Raw genomic sequence first — 23,312 nt, 5'->3', positions numbered from 1 at the left:
TGAAGCAGTTAGCAGATGAATACGATTTTTATTTTATTTATAACAATATATCAATATTTAACTCAAAATTCTCTTCTGCTTCACTATCCAGATGACTAATTTTCAGATATTTTTGTTCTCATAGACGGTATGATTTGTTGTGGGTTATAATTGATTTTTCAAGTTTCCTAGATATTTCTGTGCACAATCAAAGTCTTGGTTTGTAGTTTATTACCAATTATTATATAAATTGTGCCAATTATATAGATATAGATGATATATGTTCATATGTACACATATCATGTAAACTTAAAAAATACAACAATGTACAATTTATTATTAAATGATTATTTTAGACAAAATTATTCATAAATTTTACAGGCTGGCATTTGGGGGTTCAAAAAATACCACATGCATTTAGATTCATAATAGGTAACCTGGAAGGGAATTTAGAGATTATTGTAGACTAGTACCTCATTAAATAGAAAACTGAGGCACAAAAAGTTACTTATCTAAGTTACATAGATGAATTATGATAATTTTTCCTAATCAAAAAGTTTCTGTGATGTCGTTTGTCTTGCTATTTGTCTTTCCTTTTTGGGGTTATAAATACTGGTTTTAAAATTATTTTTAAAAATCCCCCCAAAGGGACTATATTATATTTGGAGAAGAAAGACTAAATCCTGTTTTTATGATAAAGATGGATCAGGCTTTTGATAGTGAATTTTAAACTTAATGTTACATCCAGGAATTTTCTGCAGTATCTACAATTGCCTTGAGCATCGATCTAATAGATTTAGACCACTTTTTAAATAAAAAATTATATATAAAACAGTGAATTAACTCATGGCTCACTGATTGCAAATAAATAGTATAAGTATTTTCAAAGAAAAATTGTACTCCATTTTTTTCCCATCCCCTAGTATTTGAAGATACTGTTAAAGAATTGCAGTCTGTTGCGAACTTGATTGGTTAGAATGAAATTGAATTCTTTAAAATTCAGTTTTAATAGTGCTTCAGCAGGCAAGTGGGGAGAAACCACAAGAAATACTAAAACTACTTCAAAGCTAAAGACCAGAGGCAATAATTAATATCAGACTAAGTCTCTGATCCTTCTCACCACGCCCTGTCCTGTTCCCTTGGTCTGAAACACCCCTAACCGCCCCCCCTTCACCTGTCTAACCCTTTCTTACCTTTTGGGGCCCAGCTTTTGTCTCAGAGAAACCTTCCCTAAACCACTTAAGTCTCGAGGTAAATGCTACGTGAGCATCCTGCTCTTCTCCATTATATCTCCAGTTTATCTGGATTGTAATAATATGGTTATTGGTAATTTTAAAAAAAACACACAAAAAACAAAAAAAGGTGTCCCTCACTTGACTGGAAGTTCTGTCAGGGCCAGGAACCAAATGTATCTTTTTCACTACTGTATCCTTGGTGTCAAGCATCACATTAGACACATAGACATCCTTGATAAAGATCTGTTGATATACGGATGGCGTCCTTGTTTAGGGTGTTGTAGCTGAGAGCTGTTGAGAGGCATCAACTGGCTGCTTCACATGGGGCTTCCGATCCTGTTCATTGCTACTGGCTCAGCACGGGTCAAAGATTCGTTTAGGTTTGCAAGCCCAGAAATGTGATCGTTTCGATGATCAGATTCATTGGTACTAGGAAGCAAACTTATCAGACGTTAGTTGCATGCCAGAAGACAACTTTTAAATTTGCAGTAGGCAGTGTAACTAAGAATTGGGGCTTATGGTCTATACAAGGTGGACCGAGAGAGTAATCACTGAATAACCGTGTATTACTCTACATTTCCTCGCCTAGCTTGCCATCAAGTTGGGACCACATGACTAGTACTGGCCAGTGAACTCTGAGCAAAAGTGATAGGTGTCACTTCGGGCTGTGGTAGTTCAGAGCCGATGTGCTTTCTTCATTTCTTTCTCCTTTGCCATGCGTGGACCTTGTAGTCACATGTTTTTTAGTTGGCAAATCTACAAGATGGAGGACTGCATGACCAGGATTTATCTTACATGAGCAAGTAATAAACCTTTGTTGTGTTAGTCATTGAGATTTTGAGGGCTTATTTGCTATTACAGCATAACCTAGTATTATCCTGATTAATAAATTAGGAACTTTCTCTTGGTTTATAGATTTCCCTTCAGAGACACAAATTACAAATATAGAGGTGGTTTCCTGGGGAAAACCTCCATATGTGGATTTCATTTGTTTCCCTAAGCCTGAACTTCCTAAAATAATAACTCTACTACATAACTATACTTTATAACTATATAAAAATTATGAGAGTAAGAGCTAACAAATGAAAATTTAAAACATTTAAGTCGTTAGTATCTATTAACTTGGATTTTGTAGTACTTTAGAAGTAGTATACATGGTTCTTATTGAACCACAAGTTTGGAACGGTTTCTTCTTCCTCCATGATATTTTTGGTATCTTGGTCAATAAGGAACATCCAGGTTGAAATGAACAACTTCTAAAAATCAAGATTTTAGAAATCCTCTATTTTTTTCTATTACGCATTCCTTCAGATTATGTAGTCTACAATTAATCTTTTAGCAGTAGTTTATGCGTAATACGGATCTCATAAGTTTTTTGTTCATAAGGTGGTTTTTCAACAGAATTATATTTGAGTACTTGAATTCCTCTTTTCTTTGAGACACAGTTAAGATGAATAAGTTATATATCTTGTCCTTAGAATTTCCCATCTATACCAGACAGTGCTAACTATTCACCAAAACCTGTTTCCTCTCCGTTTTGGGCACACCCTCCCCTGAAGTTATATGTGTCGTGTGACTGAGTACTTGCCAGTGGAATTTTTGAGGTCTAGCTCATAAAAGCTTCCCACATGTGATTCTCCATTCTCAGCCCCCTTTTGCTGGCTAGTTATCAGGCCCAAGATGACCTGGAAGTCGTGTGTTAAAGATGGAAGAGTTTCTGTCAAACTGGTCAGTAAATGACTGCCTCAAACAAAGGCCCACTCCCGCCCCCAGAAACATTTGTCTTGGACTAATGTGTGAGTAACTAGTAACACTTATCGTGTTCAGCCACTGAAAGTTTGGAGTTTGTTAGTGCAACTAGCATTACCCCAAGGTAACATTTAAGAGTTAATATAGTAATTCCAGAGTAAATATTTAAATTTTGAAGAATGATTAACTTATGTCTTAATTTGTAATGTGTCACACTTAGAAGAAACAATGATTTCATTTAAAATAGTTGGTAATTCCTTGTCTTGCTTTCATTATTCCAAATTACTTGGCTCTTCCTGAAACAGCCAACTAATGGCTACTCTGATTAAGTAGGCCCTTTGTTTATCCTTCTTCCTCCCACACCATTTTGTTAGGTCACATTCTGTGTTTACAAATCCAGAGAGCATGTACTCTTATTTATAAGAGCACTGGGAAAAAGAGAAGAAATAAATTTAAAACATGAACACAAAAGTATTTTTTATGTGGCTTACTGAGACTCTTTTTAAAAAAAGTGTTGCTACCTTCAGAAATTACTCTGTGTTCAACCTTCCACCTAATGCCCAAGCCAGAAATCTAGTTGTTCTTGAGTTGTCTCTCTCCTCACCATCTCCAGCCCCATCTTGTCAGTCTCCAGAGGAGGTCAGTTCAGTCTCCTGAATATCTTTTGAATCTGACCGCCACTTTTTGAGTTTAGATCTCTGTTAAGGGTCTCGTGGATGCAACTGTCTTCCTAACTCGTCTCCCTAGTCTTCGTACTTCCGTGCTGTAGCCAGAATTCGCTTTCTAAAATGCAAAACTCAACACTTCATGCCTCCGCTTTGAAATCCTTCAGTGACTCTCCCTGGCTTTGGAGAACACCTAAACTTCTTAACATGACTTGCAAGGCCCTGCATCATCAATGATCAGTTCTCTCTCCTATGTTCTTCCTGTCCTTCGTTATACCTGCTCTACCTTTTCTGTGCTCTGTGCTCTCACCTCCCTGAGCTTCTGTTCTTTAAACGTGCCTTACTCTTTCTTCAGCTTCTCGGCCTTTGCTTCTGCTGAGAGGCTTAAGAAAGAATAACGCATGTTTAAAAGAGTAAGGCGTAATCATTCTTACCCATCCTTTAGGTCTCAACTTAGATGTTACTACTTGGATCACCTTCTCAGATCCTTGAGGTCTGGGTTAACTGCCCTTTATTTGTACTCTGATAACCCTTCACTTCCTGTACTGCATCAGCTATTGTGCTGTCTTTTCATGTTTACTCGTCTGTATCGCCTGCTAGGCTGTGTGAAGGATCTCCAACCATGATTATATCGATCACCATTGTATATAAGCCCTTAGCACATTGCCTCGCAAAATAAACACTTCTTGGATAAATGAGTAATATAGTATGTGTAAGAATCCAGACTTTGAGATTTGTCTACAAAGTGATTATTTGAGGCTGTACTAAGGAAGACAGAAGTCAGTGCCAGAATATCTTTCCAAATATTGGGGAATCATCAGTGCTGAAAAAGACCATTTATAGGAGAAGTGATTGAATTCTGGATAAATTTTGAAGGTTGAACTAATAGGATTTGCTGATGGATGTGAATGCCTCCGTGCTTATAAATTACATTTGCCTGGTGAAGTTGTTCGTGAAAAGATAATGTCACAGTGATGGCTAAGGTTATTGTGAAGATTAAATGATATAATATACATAAGAAGTTCCTACCTCGCCTAGGGCTTGGCATTTTGTGGGTACTTAATAAATATCATTTTCCTTTCTGTTGGTGACTTAGTATCTTGTTAAGACAAGAACGCTAAATGCATTACAGCGTGCTACTCCTAAGTTGGCGTCCAGCCTCCTCCTGCACTTCTGCATTCCTCTCCCTTGTCCTGTGCAGAATTGCAGTTCTGCAGGCTGTCTCCGGGCCAGGACCTCTCCCCTGACCTGGTCCTCTAGTTGTCTCTCCAGCTCCCTCACTTTCAGAGTTTGTTACTGTTAGGCTTCATTCTTTTCTTCCACTTGAAGCTGCTCCTTTTTTTTTTTTGCCCTGTAGAAATTTTATGCTTTGGCTATACTTCCCTGAATATTGTTCTTTATGACCCGCCTGTTTTTCTCTACCTGAGAGTTAAGCGTAAGGTAATACAGCATAAAGAGCTTACGAGCGTTTATTGTCATCCCGCTGAGTTTCAACTGTGGCACTACCACCCTTAACCTTTGTAACCTTTGGCTCGTTACTAAACCTCTCTTGTCTTCATTCCTGCCATATGGGAAATGGAAATAGAAACAGAGTTGTAAGGATAAAAGAGATAATTCTCTTAATACTTGTGGAATGGTGCCTAGTACATAAAAAGCACTGAATAATTGTCACTATCATTAATCACAATCGCACTTGGTGACTTCAGCTACTCTTATGTGACACCATCACATCTGTACTGATTCTTGAACCTCTGCACTCGTCTTCTCTCTTCTTTGATCTTGTTACTACTTGGATGTCCCACAATAAACTCAAACTCATATTCAAAACTAAGCTTATCACCTATTCTCTGTATCAGGATGCTTTGGCTACAAGTAACGGAAAACCCAAATAAAAGTAGCGTAAACAACAAGGGAAATTATTTCTCTCTGATAACAAGAAGTCTAGAGGTAGGGTGGATCCGAGGTTGGATAATCCAGTTGCCTCAGTGTCCTCAAGGATGCAAGTCCTTCCTATTCCCTCAACATTTTGACTTGTCCTTTTAGGCTGGCTCTCCTCACCTCAGGATGAAAATTATTATTAGTTCACCTGACAATTACAGTTGGACCCCTTCTTGAAGATAATGCAAAAGGCTTGCTGAAATACTAACAGTTGTTATTATTGCTGAGCATAGAAACACAGTGTAAACGCATCTTATTTTAAGAACAGCCCTAGGAATGTGTGAGGTAGGAGGCACTCCCACTGAGAGGCAATTTAGAAAGATTTCTTAGAATCCACCCTAAATGTGTGTGTGTATGTATGTGTACACATATATATACACACACATATATATGTCCTAAATATGTATACACATGACTTGTATTCATCTTTTGTTATCAGTATATATTGAGTATTACAATTTTAATACTATTTTTTGCTTTCTTAAAATGTGTATACATTGTTTTGGCACCATCTGTGTGTGTATATATACATATATATGTATATATATATATATTTTTTTTTTACTTACATCTATACATAGGAGGTATAAAATTTTGCAGATATGTTTAAAATCTCATGCTACGTAGGAAATTGATAGCATTGGTTACAGCCAGGAAGGCACTGGAAGTTGTGGGATAGGGTGTGTGAGAGACTATCATTGCATTCCTTTGTGTGCCTTTTGAATTTTGATCATTGATGTATTACTTATTTTTTAAAAAATGTAATGTGCTATTCTATGCCCAACAATTCTACTTTCAGAAATGTTTCCCACAGAAACATTGGTATATGTATTAGCAAAATTGCTTGCAAAATAATGTTCATGATAGCATTGTATTAACAATGGTGGCATCGATAATCACAACAACAAAACTAGGAACAACCTGAAAGTTCGCCAGGGGCTGCTCCATCAGTTATACTGTATCTGTAGTGTTGTTTAGAAAAATGAGATATGTAAATATGCTAATAAGGAAAGATCGCTGAATGAGGATAGGGTAGGTTATGCTGCAGTCACAAACATCCCCCACGTCTCAGTGGCTTGATGGAACAAAGGTTTATTTCTGACTCTTGTACAATCTGCAGATCTGAGAGACTCTCGGGGCAGCCCCTGAACACTCAGGTGGCTTTGGTCTTCTGGCTCTGCCATGTCACACACACAGCCTCCTCAGTCCCCGAGGCTGGGTGCACGCCAGCTTTTCACTGTGCATGGCCCACAGCCCATTGGCCAGGACTAATCACATGGCTCTACCTCACTGCAAGAAGAGGTTGAAATGTGGGAGAACTGATGGAGTGTTTGGGGTATAAACCATCATTGCCATATTATTTCAGGTATTGCAAAAAGCAACGTGTAGATCAGATTATATGGTGCATATATGTATGTGGATGGATGGATGGATGAATACACATAATTTTATTTTTAAAATAAATATGTATGCATGGAATATAGGCACATAAAGTTTTCAGAAAGGATATATAAGAAGTTATGAACACCAGGGACCTGTGGAGAGTGGGACTAAGGCTACCCTGTTTGAATATTTTTACCACTATTTTTTATATTTTCAGCCTAACAATAAAATGTTTACCTTAAACTCTCTAGTTTACTCTTTATCGCCTATTAATAATTAAGACAGTAGAATTAATTTTTGTATTTTTTTTCAATCTGGTTTAAATTGACGCCATGAAATCCTTCATGAAAAAAATTCAGTGCTGAGAAATCTGAATTGTACAACTGATAATTTCCCTTAAATTAAATTAATTTATAGCTCTACTTTGCATGTGTGTAATATGTATAGAGTAGGGAAAATACCAGAATCCACCAATTTTTGTACTTCCTTATGTTATTTAGTTACGCCTTACATGTTGCCAGGGTTATAAAATGGGAAATGCCATTCCCCATTTACTCTGCACCACTCCTTTCCTGAATATGCTGGAACTAAAGGGCAGGCAAAGAAATAAGTAATTCATTCATAGTGAACAAGCAAGGAACTGACTAGTATCACCTTGGAAAGCCAAACACCCAGTGAGCTATAAAACTACAGTAACAGATGACGTAATCCTTACTCCTGAGAGAAATATCTAAAAAGTGTATTAATCTCTTTAGGCATTCAACATATGAAGGTTCACTTTTACAGGTTAATGCACTCTTTCTACAAAGCCAGACATTCTCATTTACAAATGGGATCTATGTTAAAAATACATTAAAAAAACACATTTAAACTCTAATTGGAAAAAAAAAACCAGCATAACCGCTTAGGTGTGGTGGTTTAAGATTACTTTTGTAATCATGCTCTTCTATCTCTCCTCTAATCCTCAAAGTGTTGCCTGTAACCTTGCAGAGAAGGATGGCTTCAGCTCTTATGTCCTGTGGGAGATTCTCTAAAACCCCAGGAGAGAGCATGCAGCCTCTGAAATAGTTCTTCCAGGATCAGGTCCGAGGAGTCTTTCAAGCAGCCCAACTCTGACCTTGATGTCCTTTCAGCCAGGGTTCGACTGTCCTGTAAATGTTAGCTTTTTAACTTAGTACTTCATTTTAATTTTTTCTTTCAAAGAATTCTTTTGGTTTTGAGGTTATTTCTTTATATTTTATGTGTAAATCCTGTCTCATTTTGATGGTTTTCTTGTTTTCATTAATCATCTCTGCCAATAACACGCCTCATCATCAGTTTTAGCTCCAAAACCAGACTCAATATACGAGGGAATCACACCTCCAGGTGAAACCTAGTATAAATTATTTGGGTCTTTATTTCTCTGGACCTGCTTTCATCATCATAATTTTGTTCACAACAACTGCTACGTTCAGAAAAGTTGTGTCGTTTCCAGACAAAAAATCTGAAGGGGCCGCCAGGTGTCTCGGTTGGTTGGAGCACGAGCTCTGAACAACAGGGCTGCTGGTTCGATTCCCACATGGGCCAGTGGGCTGCACCCTCCACAATTAGACTGAAGGACAACGACTTGACTTGGAGCTGATGGGCCCTGGAGACACACACTGTTCCCCAATATTCCCCAATAAAAAAAATTAATAGTAAAAAAAAATTCTGTGAAGCTTGTTTGGTGAAGGTTTAGGCATTAAGTTAAATTGCATTAAAAATAAATAATACAAACTTTACTTTCCTGGTGGAGCTAAGCATACTAAACTATAAATAAAAAGCAGGCCTTGTTAAAGTTTAAATGATTGTAAACATAACAAGTAATAAAAATAAATGCTTACTCTTTCTGCAGTTCTTATGTACTTTTGAGCTAGAATTGATAAACTGTCATTAAGTATCTTCCATTGTGGTCCTGTTGTGTGACTAATAGCCTCTTTGTATCACACATGACCTCACCCTGAGAGTTTAACAGCATACCGCATGGTGTAAACTTTGTTGAACGAAATGAGTTCACTGCTCTTGCTCTTGGCTGTTAACTATGTCAAATTGCCATAAAAGTTCCTGAACATTCTCTATTTCCATACTTATCACAGACCAAGCAACAAACAATTTGCAGACTGGAGCAGTTGGAGTAGCACTGTTTTAGGAACTATGGGAGAATATAAAGAAATGTGGAAACACTTGAAATATTAAATAGCAATTAAAAATTCAGTAGCTTAAAAGGGTAATAGAAGGAATGCCCCAGTGCAGCGTCCGATTCATTGACAAATAAGTTGTAGAGAGGTTAACGTCCTCAATGTCCAGCGGAGAGAGAGAGATCCTTTAGGCTAGATAGAGGCGCCAAAGAGAAACTTACGGAGCACAGGCGGTGGGACTTGAAATGTTTCTTAAAGGATGATAGATGTTTAAAATTACAAATTGGATCAATTTTATTTTATGAGTAATTGTAGTATCTTGATTAACTAACTGATGAATTGTTCTGTAAGCCAAAGTAAACTTAAACATTAGTCATGCTAATTAGGAATACATAAATACTGATTTCACTGCATAAATCTTAAGGTCAACCTTCGAATGCAAATGGAACTTCCTTGTTTGTGTTCTTTTTTTAAAAAAAAAGTAAAAACAAACGTCTTTGTTCTTTTGAATCACTACAAATTTCTTGGTAATTACTGTGTTTGAACCAGATTCTTTATAAGGGAATACTCAGTAAGGTTCCTGTAAAACAGCTCTGTTATGCAGATGTTGCTTTGTAGTATAGGACCAGTCCTGGCCAGCTGAAGCTTCCTGTTTTATGTACGCTGTGTGTCGTTTGTGTTGCATCACTTCCTTTACAAGAGAATTAACTACAGGATCCTAAGATAGGGTCATTTTTGTCATTGTTTTACACACTATTTCCTATTTATGGTATTAGAACTTTCTATTCGTCATCACCAGAAATTAAAGAGTAATTATTCTTATATCAGCTGGTAGTGTGGTGAACTGCGTACAAGTTACAGATGAATGTTGTTGTTTTTTGCCTAAACCAGTTTTATTATTTTTAAGCGTTTTAGTCCCATTTAATAATAAGATCATATCCCTTAAAACTCCACTATTTCTAGCTTATCTTGAAAAATCAGAATTTCTGGCACAACGTGGTCCACATTTCAAAATAAGAACCAGCTATTAGATATGTTAAACCAGCTGCTCCCTTTATATAGGTCACACGTTTGTCTGACCCCACCATGTCCTAGGCATTTATTTCCTTTGTGCTTCACTTACCTGTCTTGCTGGCCTGGCTTCCATAGACAGCTTAGTTTGTTTACTGGACTAGTGTGTAACAGCTTGATTTACCCACCAAATCTAAAACCGTGCCTAAACAAACCTTCAGCCTCACTAGCACCATTGCTTAGCTTTCCTAATTTGAGTTATGTATCACTTGTAGAACAAAACAGTATATAATTCTGTGGGGGAAATAAGTTTGTTGATCTCAGAAATAGATTATTATATTCTGTATAAATAAGTATTGTGTGTATATTTGTGCATATACATCTACACACGTGAGAATAAGACAAATACGAAAACATGTTAACAATTGTGGAATCATCTGCGCGAAGGATATTTAATGCCTTTCTTTCAACTTGTAAGTTTGAAATTATTTCAATATGAAACTTATAGTTAAAAGTCCAGGCTAACTCTCAACCACAAATTGTCAACAGTGAGAAAAATTTTTTCTTCCCTAAGTGATTAATCTTTTAGTCAGCATTTGAAGAAAAAGAACATGTAAAGTCAACTTAATTGATACCATGTCTTACATATTAGTTTCCGGGGAAAAAATAGTTTTTTTTCTAGTTCATGTTAAGAATGAACCTTAGAAAAATATTTTTTGTACGCGTTAACAACCAAAACGATTTCTCTCTGCATCCAGTTGTTAGTGCCCTGACGTAAGAAAGCGCTCAAATCCTAAATAAATGCATTGCCTCGCTATATGCAAAGAAGGATCTTATTAGCAAAGCATGTACATATTTGCTGATGTGTAGGCATCCACATATTAGAGTTTTTAAACGAGCGACCATATTGTCAACAGAACACAGGTCTGAGCTGTTTGTTCATTTGTGATGAATTTGTGCCAGCTTAGCCCCACACTTTGGTCGAATGAATGGTATGCATCTCCTGAAAGTTTAGGGGATAAAAGACATAGTCCACACACCCTGACAAAGCACAAAGGCTAGTCAGCAACGAAATTCATGCTCCTGTCTTGCCAAACAAGCAAAACTACTTGTCCCAGATTTGGAGACTAGAAGCCCCGTTCAGTTGGCTGCAGCATCCTTTTGACATGTCCTTTTCATTCTTTGAGCACTTCCTTATTTTCTGGCTCAGTTAGATGCCAGGCTTATCTTGTGTTTTCCCTGTCCCAGTGATGAAATCAGCCATTTCCCCAAAACGTTTTTGTTTGTTTATTTGTTTTTTTGTGTGTTTTTTTTGGCTTGGTGGGGCGTGTAGGAAACTAAAATCTGGGTAGTAGGTGTGGTTGTTGCTACTGGTGTGCCATTGCTGTTAGACTTTGTCAGCAAACAGAGTTGGGTGGGGTGAGGAAGATCGGTGTGCGCGCTTGCATACGTGCACACACACAGGTGTTTCTATTTCTTTGTCTATTTATGTTAAATATCCTGAGCTCATACTGATACCACCATTTCAGTCCAACACCATGGGGTTTCTTTTAGCATTCTCCCTTCCATGTTTGTAATTTCCTTCTGCAGTAGTGGGAAATATGGCTCCCTTCATCCTCAACATGTTTTTTTTATTTTTCAGTCCCCTTGTACGTAACTAATTTTGCCACCATGTGGGCCACCTCCTCAACCCCTACCCTGCTGGACACCCCACTGCACCGGTGGAGTCCTTACCCTGGCTCTCACCACACACACACACACACACACACACACACACACACGCACACACGGACTGAGCCAGCTGAATCCTCAGCCCTGACTCTGCCAAATATACTGGCCATGCTGGCCAAACCCTTGACTTTTTAAACTTAGATGAATTATAAGCAAAAACTTGAGACAGAGTATTTCCTGAAGTTATAAAATGAGAATATTACTCGTTTTAGTTTTTCAGTTACATAGTTTAGTTTCAATTCTTATTCACAGAGGACAATGGAACTTAATTTAAGATTCGGAAATAATGCTACTTATACGTAGGCATAGCTTTTCTTTTACTTTTTTGAAATGTAATATTAACAGACATGTAGAGAAACTGTTTACTGCCTAAATGAGCAAGGTTGAACTAGAGGACAGCTACTTTCTGAGGGCAGCTGAAGCTTTTCTTACTGGTCTATGAAGCTCAGAATTCAGTCATGGTTAGGGTGACACTCAAACAACAAATAAATAGTATAGTATTGTCTAAATTGGCAGTCAATCTACTTACATAAATTCCTTTCTCAGTTTCATCTAGCAATAAAAATGATTTAATTTCTGCTTTAGGAACTGAAAAAATAGGGGAAATTATTTGTTTTTTCCATTTCCTGATGTATTTGATCTGTTTTTAGTTTTTGACTCTTTTCTTTGCCACCACATTCTTACTCTCTTAGTTCACTTCCTGATGTCTGGTATTCCTGAGTATAGACAACACTTGGTTATTTTCACAAGTGGAGAAGGACAGACTGGATAAAGCAGAGCGGTACATGATCACATTCGTCTTTGGAATGTGTTGATTTTCATAATTGAATATTGGCCCGTTTAACACTTTGAGATTGTTTTCATCCCTTAATAGTTCCAGGTCCCTCCTCCCTTAGTAAAAATTCCCTTGATTCCCACAGCAGTGTACTAGGAATAAGTAATAATAAAAAGAAATGTGGCTCCTAGTTTCTTAGAAAACTTGATTACAATGTAGGAATAAAGCTGTAAAATGTAACATCTCAAATATGTAAAGGTGAGAACTCTTTACAGAGCGTTAATACTTGATGTCTTTTGTCTTTTAGTTCCTCTTTATATCACTCAAAATTCAGCTGCCCTCTCCTTACCATAATAAAAACTCTATCACACAATGAACAGCCATGATTGAGGGGCTCCAGTGAGCAGTGTCAACTGAGCACACAAGAGTTAGGAGACTTTGCTAAAATTAAAAATGGCAAGTTTTATTCAAGGGTCTTAGGATTTGCAAATTGGAAACACTACCAGGTGTTCCAAAGAAAAGAGAAAAGTTGAGTTCTTATAGTAAAACATACATTCTTGAGATGAATCAATCCTCCACGTTTAGCCTCTGGATTGGTCCAAGGTGGTAATCTTCCACATGTCCAGTGGTCTGGGTAATGAGTGTCAGGTGGTCTGGGCATGTGAACATTCTTTCCCAAGTTGTTCCCATGAACATTCTTTCCTAAATTCTTCAGAGGGTTATCTATAGGGTTATATATGTCTCCAGGCATTGATGCACAACCGAAAAGTCCAAAAGTTGAAGTTCCCAGGCTAGTTAAAACAAGAATAGAATCTTTTCCTCATGCCTCTATGTATTTGATTTTGGTAATTTAGCAGCTTGACTCGAGTGACTCCATTTCGTTTCTCCACGCTTTCCTTAGCAGCTTTTGATATGTCACTTGCGGATGCCATCTGACATTCTTAATTTCCCTTTAGGGGTGTTGGCATCAAAGGAGTGACAGCATTACCAGATTAGCATTGTGAAAGTTCTAAATGCCTGCAGACACCCTCAACGTTGCATTACTAAGTGTGCCAGTGTGACCTCCCTTCTTCCCCCCGTGCTGTTGTCCACAGTCCAAAAGCCAAAAGCAAGGCCACTTAAGTGACATAAATTCTACACTGCTGATAAGGGAAAGGAAGTTAACCCCTCACTCTACCTTAGATACCAGGAAGATTGTTAAACAAAAACCTAAGCCAAAAGAAATGCAAAATATAAGAAGTGTAAGGACAATGCGGAAGAAAAAAAAAAAGAAAGCTTTACATGAGGAAATGTGGCCTTAATGGATATTACAGACTTCTGACAAGGAAAGCCAAGGAGAGCCAGCTGACCAAGTTTCTGGCCATTCACTCATTTATTTATTCATTCAATAAATATTTTTGCTGGTTTTAAAATTCTCTGCTCAGTTTTGTGGTGGCTATTAGTTCACACCAACAGGAAATAACCAAACATGTAACTTAGGAGCATCTGGGAAACTTTCCAGTTTTCCGTACACTTACACAATCCATTCTATAGTAGAAATAGATCTTGCTCCCAAGCCAGTGAAAGCTTTGCTTTGTAATTCAGATTTCTCCAAGCAGAGATGATGGTTAGGTGATTGATTGGCTTAAATGTATGGTAATTTCCTTCTTACCTGTAACTGGGCATGTGTTGTCACCAGAGTAAATTTTGGAAGATTTTCTATTAATATTTAATAAGCTTATAATTAGCAACATACTTGAAAGACATCTGATGTAGTTTTTGGCACTGTAGGTGCACAATAAATATTAGTTTAGTGTGACTTTTGTTTATTGAATTTAAAACATGTATGTTATAGTAACTGAAATGGAAATAATCCATTCACTTGACTACTTAACATTTCTCTTCAGTGTCTCCTGCCACAACTACTACTCAGCTTGTTCCCATTAACTGCCTATCTGGGTACCCTAAGACTCAATGACACCTGGGAAAACCTTGCTTAAAATATATCAAAGCCTTCACGTGTTATGAAAATTAGGATAAAGAACTACAGTTTTTAAAAGTGAAGTCACAGACAGATTAGGTTTTCTGTCATTTACTGAATTAGGAATAGTTATTTAAAAATGACAGGGTACACCACACTTGTTAGGTTACCTGTCATCAACAGAGCCCCAGGGAGTGGACTACCTAGGTATAAGGAAAAGAGGCCTCCTACCAGGATAAATGTGAGGGAGGGGGCAAATCCTAAATTTATCTATTTCGTTACAGTCCTCAGACATCTTTATTTATTTGTTTGTTTTTAAGTGTTCAGTGCTGTAGTTTAAGTGGCTAATTAGTATAATTTAAAATGCATAATTGTTATCAATTCACATAATGTGCACAACTACCAAAGGTCTTCTGACTGGTCCAGCCAGGTACCCTGCATTCTCCTGAGCAGTGTTGATTTATAAATAGGCTCATTCCTTGGTTAGGACAAAATGCAGTTAACTGCTTCCCTGGGCAAGCCAAGTAGCCAGTGGTTACTGTAATAGGAAATCATTTTTACATGAAATGAATCAAAAGGAATACATATATGAGTTGAGCCCTCTGTCAGAGAAATTGCATTTACTGTTCGTTGGAAGAGAAAATATAGTGTCATGTTATTAATAGGGAAGTTTCATTCTTATGTTTTGGTCTAGACAATCATGCCTGTCATCATTAGGCATTCAGTATTTCATCAATAAATAATGCTGTGGTGATTTATGCATATGCTGACGTTGTAAAATATGCAGCATCTTCATTGTGGTTTGTTTGTTACTAATTTTAAATGCATGTGACTATTTAAACGTCCATCTGTTGGTCTGAGAGTCTGTAGTTTCTAAGGACTCTTACAGTCACTTTCATTGATTTAACTGTGGTCCAGTTCACCAATCTCTGTATTTCCTCTATTAGGATTTCAGCAAAATCAATCAATCAATTAAATAACTAAATACTAATTAAAAGCTGTAAGTTGACAAATGACCAAAACGATTTGCGTTCCATCATGTGTATTTGGTAAGCTTATAGTCTCATGAAAAATAGCTTTCCTCGCGAGATCAAAATGGAATAATTTCAGGATTCATTCTCCACAATGTGTTAAAGTTACAGGTGCTCTAACCTAACAGTGACTCTATACCCAGTACAGAAATGTCCTGACACCAGCCAGTAGTAGAAACTCACTCATCTATTGTAAAGTGACTGGTTGACTGAAAGCCCTGTGACCAATCTCTTCTTCACAGTGACAGACTTGAAATTTGAACCCTTTTCAGACACCCGAGCAGACAAAACCACACATACTGAAAAACAGTCTATTTACAGATGTCAGCCCAGCCGCTGTATCTGTGGGTATGATTTGCTATGCCATAGCCAACAGATTTTTTTATACCCTTGAAACTTATCTTGTTTTCATTGATACATACAATAAAATGTTTCCTTTTTCCCAAGTGAATGAATTGTGATAATTGGTAAAAGTGTCTTTCATAGTCAAGAGATTTCAGCAGTGTACTGAGAGCTAGCCTTTGCATAGCTACACTTTTGTTAACCAATTTGCCTGGGGCCCTAGTAGATAGTCTTTATGGGGGGAAGTGTTGTGTTTGTTTCTACTGTTTTCTTACACCAGGAAAGAAGAATCACGGAGTAACTTAACATGATCAAACTTAGTTAGTAAAAAAAAAAAAAAATTAAATAGAACCCAGCTATATCTCCTCTAAATTTTTTTCTTGCTTTTCACTTGGGCAGAGGAGCATATGGTCTCCTTGCAGCATTTGCCCACCATGACAGGTAAGGATTTCAGGTTGCCATCGTCTGTGTTGTTCCTTTTGTGTCCAGGGATCGGGTTTAATTAGATTATGAGGAAAAAGAAAAGCAAGAGACATCTTTACTTGGATATTTCCCAGGTATCTCAGGCTCGATATAGCCTGTCTGAATCATGGCCGCCTCCTAAAAATGTTGCACTTCCTCTACTGTCCCTTCCTCGACTGTCCCTGTTAGTAAACAGTTTTGTAGCCTGCTCCCGTTGCTCACGTGAGAAACCCTGACACCTCCCTTGACTCACATCCAGTGAATTGTCCTGTCTAATCCTGCTTCTACTCTTAAAGCCTGCCCACTGCTCCATCCCAGCTAAATCCCCAGTCATCCCTTCCCGGGGCTAATGTGGTAGCCTCACTGCTCTGTACCAGGCACTCAATCCTTCCCACCCTGCCGTCAGAGGGGGCTTGCAAAAAAAAGTGAATGTGATCAAGACTTCAAACTCTGCCCTTGTAATAAAGCTCCACAACCCCGCAAGGCCCTTTGTACCTGCTAGCCTCCCCCCTCCTACCCTTTGCGTCCTGCTCTCCTTGCTGCCTCTGCTGTGGTGCAGTCACACTGTTTTGCCCTGGATTCCTCAAATACTTGTTCCCTCCCTCCACCAGTGCAGTGAACATTCGGGCGACTCTTCCTGGAGCCCCTGTTGAGTGTCTGTCCTTCTCATTACCCTGCATTAGGGTGGAGAACGCTCTGCCTGTTCTTTCCTCTACCCAGGGCTCCCAGCACAGGGCTTGGAACGTGGGCCCTAATAACTATTGCTTGAATGAATGAACAAATGAATGCAAATAAAATGAAAGCCAGCCGTAAGAACATTTACAGTTAATATTGCTCTACAAGGCATGCCCTACTAAACAATAGAAATGTGTTTGGAAAAAGCGATCCCTATCTTAACATGTATTTGTCAAAAACAATTTTTTTTTTCCATTGCAAAAAAACGAACAAAGAAAAAAGGTAAAATAAAGTCAGCCAGGTATCTCCTGACCACACTCTCTGGTTACGTACCTTTTGTGCCGCTCATGTGAAGAGATGTTACTCTGGAGAAGAAAACCAAGAGATGGTGAACTCAGGAAGTTCACACCACTGCCAGTGGCCCTAACTAGTTTCTTATGTCCTGTGGAAAGCCTAAACATTTTTAGGGAGAGATTTTTGGCTTTAGAGGATCCTTAGGATCTACTAGAAGAATGCTATCCAGACATGATGCCAAGCTGGATCATGATTCATTACGCTAACAAAAGCGACCCTTGCTGTGAGGATAAACACAGCAGATCACAGATGCAACGCACTGGACCATGGGACCTGAGTGGAGGAAAGACGCTTCCTGCCATTCAGACAGCTTGCAGTATTGCTCATAGTACAAGTGGGACCTCACAGTATTGCACTCTTTCCACATACCAACAGTGTGCCAAGTACTCCAGTGAGTGGAGTATTGCATTTCTTATAATAATCCTGTGAGGTAGATACTAGCTTTGTCCTACTTTTCAGATGAAGAAAGTGGGGCACAGAGAGGTTAACTAACTCACCCATAATCGTAGAGCTAGACAGTGCTAAACTGCAGTCAGGTTGCAGGGCGCACTCTCCTCTGCTGTGAAGGGCCCAGGGATACCCGTATGCTACACTGATGGCCTCTGATGGTGCTTCGCAAGCGTTCTCTTCCAAGGCTTCAGTGTGTTAATAAAAGTCAAAATACAACATCCTCTTCCGATGCTCTGAAGGCGGTGTAAGCCAGGAACACCTAGAGCTACCTATTTGGAGATCGTATCACCACATAAATAGTTCAGATAGCAAGTAACTTAATTTTTAGGGTGTCATCTTTGAACCCTCCCACTTCTAAAGCTGGGTTACGTATCCTTTCTGTAAGCTTCCATCACACCCTTTCTATCTAGTGCCTTGAATCTTTTCTGAAACAGTGTGATGGGGGGTGTGTGTGTGTGTGTGTGTGTGTGTGTGTGTGTGTGTGAGAGAGAGAGAGAGAAAGAGAGAGAGAGAGAGGAGAAAGAACGGGAGCAAGAGAGGATTGATAAGTGAAAATATGTAAATTTTAAGCCCTCTATCATAAAATATGTGAAATTTAAGCTACATGGCATTGTCTGTTTATGTAAACCTTTGAGTACAATAATACCACGCCTGTTCTCCTCTGTAACTCAGGCTCTTGGCACAGTGCCTGGCACATGGCACTTATTATTTACTCAGATGTTTATGAATACACGCAGTCAGTAACTAGCAGAGCTAGGATTCAAACCCAGGGCTCCAGGGCTGTGTGACTCTAAATAAAACTCAATCTTTCTAATACATAGTCCCTGCCCATCTCAGGAACGTACAGCCTAACAAAAGGGATAACACAACTTGACTCCGTCACAGGGAGACTGTGATTTTGCCAGAAGCAGTAGAAACAAGATGCCTTCACCCTTGGGAGAGATTCTCATCTCAGAACTGGGGAAGGTGAACTGAACCTTATTGAAAGTTGGCAGTGAGCTAATGACCATTGCAAAAGTTTGGTACATCAGTACAAAAAGGGGTCAAAGTTTTGTGTACTTTGAAAATAAAACTGCAGTATAGGCTGTCCTTTCAAAATGGGCCAGCATTGTTGGTTAAAAAATCCACACCCAGGAAACAGAAACTCTCATACATTGTAGGTGGATGTATAAATTGCTGTAACCTCTTTGGAGAATAATTTCGCAACAATTCATAAGTTTAAATTACACATATCCTTTGAACCAGCAACTTTAATTCTAGAAATGCGTTCTACAGGTATACATACACATATGCACAAAGAAATATATACACCATTATATTTATAGTTGTATTGTTCATCGTAACAAAACATTGGTAACAGCCTAAATGACTGGTCATGTATTATTGTGTGTTCACCCATGAAATTAAATACTATGCAGGCATTAAAAGTGAAGCTATTCTCTACTTCCATGAAACTATCCCGATACAGATTTTAATTAGAGAAAAAAGTCATTCATGTAAAAAACTGTATGTATGCATATGTGTATGTATGCATAAACTATTTCTAGAAGAATACACAGGAAACCAGATGTCGTGGTTAACTGATGAGGGAAACTGTAGAAAGATGAGAAAAACAGTTGTCACTATCTATTCATTTATTTATATCTTTTGAATCTATGACTAAGAGTCTGTGTTGCCTATTTGAAATTAATAAAAATGCAAACCAATTATACAAACAAGCTTGGAATTTGGATTTTTTTATTAGTAACGTTTAATTTTGATATAATCTCAAATGTACAGAAAAATCGCAAGAATATTCTGTGACAAGAAACTTCCTTGGACCGTGCCTTCCATTTCGTTACGTCTCTTTGATTTCTTATAATCTGGAGTATTACTCTGCCTGTCCCTGTTTTCTTGACTGTGAAATTTTCCGGTTATTTTGTAGAATGTCCTTCAATTTCGGTTTGCCTTACGTTTCCTCCTGATTAGGTTTAGGTTATATGTTTCTGGCAGACACCACAAAAGTGATTGTTTTGTCCTTCTGCCTGCCTGCGATCAGGAGGCACTGCATTTGTCAGGGTTCTCAGCCCTGGGCTGCAGGAGCTGGGTGAGGCTCTCCTTCAGGGCACACACAGAAGCTTTCGGGTCACTTTATGGCACCTGAAGCCGGGAGTGTGAACCCCTAAGCTCATCCTTTACCTTCCCCACCCTGTCCAGTAAATTAGGAGCTGCCAGCCCACCTGAAATATTTGTTAGTTTTCCCATAATGTTTTCAAGTGTCATACACACAGTCACCCAGCTCCTTGCTTCTTATGAGAGGTCGATTAGGCGTGTCCAGTGCAGGTATTTTGTGTTTCTCTGGTGCCAGATCACACTATGGACTGTCAGCACGCTCTGTACTACTGGAAAGAGAGTCGTCAGTTGTTGATTTTTAATAAATGTTTCAGAATGCCTGTAGAAAAGCCTGTTGTCCTCTAAAGGCATTTTTATAGTTTCTCCATTGCTACTCGTTAATTCAAAACCTTTGTAGAACCTCTTTGTTTCATTCAGAAGCCCGTGAACATATCTGGCCCATTCAATAAATATTTGTGACTTCTTAAAGAAATTACATTTTAAAAATCAATTACAGTTCAGCTATATTTTAACTATTTGGGAAGCTCTATAGAAAACATCTGAACAGAACAAATACCATAATACTGATGTTAGACGTAGGGTCTCAAGAATGGTTTCCTAGAGGAGCTGATGCTTAGGCTTTTGAAGGAGTGAGAACCTGCCAAGCTGATGGAGGAAGAAGAGACTGGGTGGGGAAAGGGTATTCTAGGCAGAATGAACCCCATGGGCAAACTACGCAGTCAGGGTGCTCTTGGGAACTGTAAATAGCTCATTGATATGAAGGCAAGAGTGATGGGGCGGGGATGGGTGGGGGGAAGTGTGTGGGTGGTGAGGAGGGTCCAGTGAAAAGCAGAGGCCAGAACACAAAAGACCTGTGTGCTCTGCTGTGGAGCTTGTGTATTACTCTTGCGCATTCTTCCTTTGAAGGGGTTTGTTGTGATAATCGGCCACCACAGTGCGTGCTTTTAATATTGTCTTACCGATCGTACTGTATTGTGATTATTTATTTATAAGACTTCCCTGTTCTCTTTTCTTCTTTTCATGCCCAGCGTCAGGCCCAGTGTCTGGCCCAAAGTAGATACTGAACAAATATTTGGAGAATGCATCATAAAAGTTTGTCATAAAAGGTTTGCACACAGAGCTCACAGAAATGCCTTCTTTGGTCTCTTGTAAGAGATGGTATCAACCCATTGGTTGTCTAGGATAATTACAGCAATTCCTCCTGGAGGCAAACGCAGCTGGTCACTACATTACCTCTCAGTGCTAACTACAAACCCTAAGGCTTTCCAAAGCAAAATGAAACCGTGGTTTGGTGTTAAAGTGTAGACGGGCACCATCTAGCGGCGAGGTTATGCCCTAACCAAATCAAAAGTTCCATCTTTGGTAACCAAACTTAAGAGTTTCAAATGAGATAAGATTCTAACGTTCCGTAAATTGCTGAATACTTGTATTTAATGCTGTATTTTGTTGAGCCTTGCCACTGTCTCCAAGTTGAGTTATGCATTGGATAATTTTGTACATGTATTTCCGTGGTGTCTTACAAACATGATGCCTAGAAGTTTGGGTAAACAAAATACGCTATTTGAAATAAAGTGGAATTTCAGAGAAAGTACGTGATTAGACAGACCTGGAATCTTAGAACAACATTCTAATCTCATAGGTTGTTTGCTGTGCCTCTTAGTCACAGAGTTCCAAATTCATGAGGTAATTTTTTTCTAATGTCCTTCTTTTTTATTTATTGTTTTTTCTTTTCTGCTTGGACCCTGTTTTTGAAACTAAAGAATCATGTTCCTTTAATTCTTATCCTCGAAGACAGCTGGTGAGCATTTATGCAAATTTGCAGGTTAAGCCAGATAAGGCTTGGGTAGTGAACCTCGGCTTTTTATTACTTTTGTGGGTCTTTGAACATGAGTTATATAGACATTTTGCTTGTGTATACTTGCTAGTTGATTGACAACCGAGGCAGGGAATCGGATTATGATCTTTGAATTAATTCCTCGTGTGTAGGGATTGCTCTGATTTAAGTAGCAGTGTTAATAAAATAAAAGCATTTATTAAAAATCTTCCTGCAGAACATAATTGGGAGCATAAAATTAATTGCCTTTTTAAAAGTACTTACACAATGCCAGGGGGAGAGAGAGGTATAATTATCACCATCCTACGGATGAAGGAGCCGAAGCACATGGAGGTTAAGTAGCTTTCGCAAGATCTCACTGCTATTACGTCTGCAATGTGAGCATCCAGAATCAGATGTAAAGGACTCCAGCGTCGGGGCCTTTAGCTACCCTATGACACTTTCTGTAGAGGAAAACCACAGCAGAACAATGTTAACAACTCTTTTTTTTAAGATTTTATTGGGGAAGGGGAACAGGACTTTATTGGGGAACAGTGTGTACTTCCAGGGCTTTTTTCCAACTCAAGTTGTTGTCCTTTCAATCTTAGTTGTGGAGGGAGCAGTTCAGCTCCCAGTCCAGTTGCCGTTGCTAGTTGCAGGGGGCACAGCTCACCATCCCTTGCGGGAGTCGAACCGGCAACCTTGTGGTTGAGAGGACGCACTCCAACCAACAACTGAGCCACCTGGGAGCTCAGGGGCAGCTCAGCTCAAGGTGCTGTGTTCAATCTTAGTTTCTTAGTTGCAGGGGGCGCTGCCCACCATCCCTTGCAGGAGTCGAGGAATTGAACTGGCAACCTTGTGATTGAGAGCCCACTGGCCCTTGTGGGAATCGAACCGGCAGCCTTTGGAGTTAGGAGCACGGAGCTCTAACCGCCTGAGCCACCTGGGCCGGCCCCAGTTAACAACTCTTATTTAAACATACACTAACTACTTGATAAAAATCATGGTTTACATTTATTGTTACATGATCAACAGCTGTTTGTTTCCACTCCTAGTTCTAGCCCATAGCCTTCGTTTCAGGGTGAAGAAAGTTTCAGATTTGTTTTTGCCTTGTGGTCCCAAATGCTCTGTTTACTTCCCTTATTTCCCTGCCGCACTGGCCCTGCAACAAGAGTACTTAGGGAAACAGCTGCTGGACCAGCATTTTGCTCATCTCAACACTCCCTTCATTCAGCTCTTGGAAGTGACCTATATGTCTGCCTTTGTCTCTTGGCAGGTGGAGTGTGTTGGTGGCAACCACTTGTCCGTTTGGGTGTTGACCTAGCTCTGGTTCGTTTAGATGTGTGGGTTAACGTGTAAATAGTGAAGCTATATATGGGTTTTCTAAATTTAAATTTTTTTTCTTTGTAAATATAGACACCATTTTGTGCAATTGCAGTTGTATCATATATGCTGAGGTTGTTTTGTTTTTACCCTTTTTTTCTTTGTTCC

At 38.8% G+C, this 23,312-nt stretch overlaps 1 protein-coding gene across 1 annotated transcript in view; it reads left to right on the top strand.

Annotated features, from left to right (window-relative positions):
- Positions 1-23,312, top strand: part of MYO1D (myosin ID) — a 284,586-nt gene that overhangs the window by 53,776 nt on the left and 207,498 nt on the right. The window lies entirely within an intron of this gene.

This window comes from Rhinolophus sinicus, linkage group LG15, assembly GCF_036562045.2.
Source record: "Rhinolophus sinicus isolate RSC01 linkage group LG15, ASM3656204v1, whole genome shotgun sequence".
Classification (NCBI taxonomy): Eukaryota; Metazoa; Chordata; class Mammalia; order Chiroptera; family Rhinolophidae; genus Rhinolophus; species Rhinolophus sinicus.
The sequence above is the reverse complement of the archived record's forward strand: the minus strand, read 5'-3'. Positions and strand labels throughout refer to the sequence as shown.